Below are 2,405 nucleotides of genomic sequence, written 5' to 3' on the forward strand. Positions count from 1 at the left end.
ATCCTAGGAAATGACTACAATATTTACTTCAAGGATATTGTTGAAGATATTGTTTACCTGGTTTTATAACATCTTCTCTGGGAGAACCCCAAGGAGAAAATGTTTCCTGTTCTTTGCACCAGAAATCGTTTAAATTCTTCTGGGCTAATGGTTTGTTTTTCTCTCATGAATGCAGTGATTCATCATTCTCTCTTTGGGCTGGCCACTAGAAAGCTGAAGCAATCCTGCAGACCACCCTGAGCAAGGCACAGGCTTTCATGGCAGGTGCTTCGTGAACCAATTTCTCTTCCAACTCCTGCTTATTTTACAAAATGTATTCTTTTTGCCTTCATACTTTTGCTTTGAAGTATTTTTTTGTGTGTTGTTCTATTGCATATTTTTTTAAATTTTATTTATTTATTAGAGAGAGAGCACAAGTAGGCAGAGCAGCAGGCAGAGGGAGAGGGAGAAGCAGGCTCTCTGCTGAGCAGGGAGCTTGATGTGGGGCTCAATCCCAGGACTCTGGGATCATGACCTGAGCCGAAGGCAGCCGCTTATCAACTGAGCCACCCAGGCACCCCTCTATTGCATATTTTAAAGCCACTCTCAATTCTTTAAAAAAATTATGATTTTTTTTAAAGATTTTATTTATTTATTTGACAGAGACACAGCGAGAGAGGGAACACAAGCAGGGGGAGTGGGAGTGGGAGAAGCAGGCTTCCCGCTGAGCAGGGAGCCCGATGTGGGCCTCGATCCCAGGACCCTGGGATCATGACCTGAGCCGAAGGCAGATGCTTAACAACTGAGCCACCCAGGTGCCCCTAAAAAAATTATGATTTTTAAGTAAGCAAACTCTTTGATGAGAACAACTACTAACTCAAGCCATTTTCAAAGGAAGGAAACCAGAATGATGAGAGTCTAGATCCAGAGAGGACCATGACAAGGAACCTTATAAGCATGTATGGTGTGAAAATAAAAATCTTGAGATGAACACAATAGCCATTTTCAGATTCTCAAAGAGCAAGGAGTAAGTGAATTCTGTATCATTGTAGAGAATGAACTTAGAATATACGATGGTCATTACCAAAGAAGCTGTTGAGTAGTTAGAACTGGAAAAGGAATGGACCTCACAAAATGGTGAATTCCTTGTCTCAAGAAGTATTCAAGCAGAGCCCAAATGATCCCCTCATTGGGAAGTTACAAAGGTATAGTGGACACCATTTTTTTTTTTTTAACCGTGGGGGAGTCTTCCAGTAAGGACCTGATAGACAAATTCTAAAAGGGCTGTAACATTTAGTGGACACCCTTTGAATGCTTAGCCAGACTGCACTTCCCCTCCTTTGGAGAGTCCCTTCCACTTTTACTGAGGGGTGAATGTAGGCAACCAGGTGTGTGTCGTGGGACCTTTCCCCACCCCTGTCACAATAGATTGAAGTAGGACCGGACCCCTGACCCAACCTGGAGTCTCTCTTGAACCAGAGAACATGTATGCTGTAGTCAGCAGGAGCTGTAAGGTGATCCAGCACTGGTTCCCGAGTCCGAGCTGTGGCAACCCAAAGCCATGCAAAGCCCAAGACTTGGATGACCAAAACTAAGAGCCTTGCGGAAGCAGGTGGCCTGCCGAAGTGCAGAGAGAAGGGAGCTGCCTGATGACTTTGACTCATGTGAGAGCCAGATCTATTTCCTTCAGTTCCTTCCTTGTGCCAGATTCCTCATCTCGGAACAATAGCCACCCCTTTACTAAAGCTGGCTTGGGTTTCTGTTCCTTGCATCACAGAAATCCTTACTAAAATCAAAGAGAATTCCCCAGATGGATTATGAGGCCAGCGTAGGATAGTGGCTCCCAAAGATGGGTGATCATCAGGTTGCTCTGAGTAAGCTTCCTGGGCACCAGCCCCTGGAGATTGTGATTTAGTGGCAAAAGGCAGATGGAATGTGTATTTTTAAACACTGCCCTCCCCCCTAACGATTTTGCTACTTGGCCAGTTTGGAAACCAACTGGATAAGGTATCATCTAGAATCCTGGTCCCTTTAAAGTCCCAAACTTTGGTTTAGAATTTGACACAATGCAGCCATCCTTGCAGTACTCTTCCTACAGAAAGAAAACCAAAATTTTAAATACAACCACCACAAATTCAGATTTACTATTCAGAGAGAAAGGCCAGGGACCCCTGCAACCATCCAAGGATACACACTCTCCAGATTGAATATTAACCAGTCAATATTGATCAGCACACATGACAAGTACAGGTTCCCAGGGTGCTGGGGCAAGGTATTTAAACATTTAAATCAGTGATCCAGATAATGGAATTCAAAGTATGTTCATTCAGTTTATTGATGCTGTCCAACAGGGAAGAGCATCTAAGCACATCTTTCTTGGGCACCTCCAGTTTTCCTAAGATGTCAGCCCTCCAGCTTATGGACGT

General features: G+C 44.0%; 1 non-coding gene across 1 annotated transcript; it reads right to left on the reverse strand.

The window, feature by feature from the left end:
- Positions 1-1,218: 1,218 nt before the first annotated feature.
- LOC114209045 (U7 small nuclear RNA) lies at positions 1,219-1,274 on the reverse strand. Its single transcript, XR_003609223.1, has one exon. It is a non-coding gene; the product is annotated as a U7 small nuclear RNA (small nuclear RNA).
- Positions 1,275-2,405: the final 1,131 nt, after the last annotated feature.

This window comes from Eumetopias jubatus, unplaced genomic scaffold, assembly GCF_037043125.1.
Source record: "Eumetopias jubatus isolate StellerSeaLion01/CBP00866 unplaced genomic scaffold, mEumJub1_p1.0 scaffold_7, whole genome shotgun sequence".
NCBI classification, from domain to species: domain Eukaryota; kingdom Metazoa; phylum Chordata; class Mammalia; order Carnivora; family Otariidae; genus Eumetopias; species Eumetopias jubatus.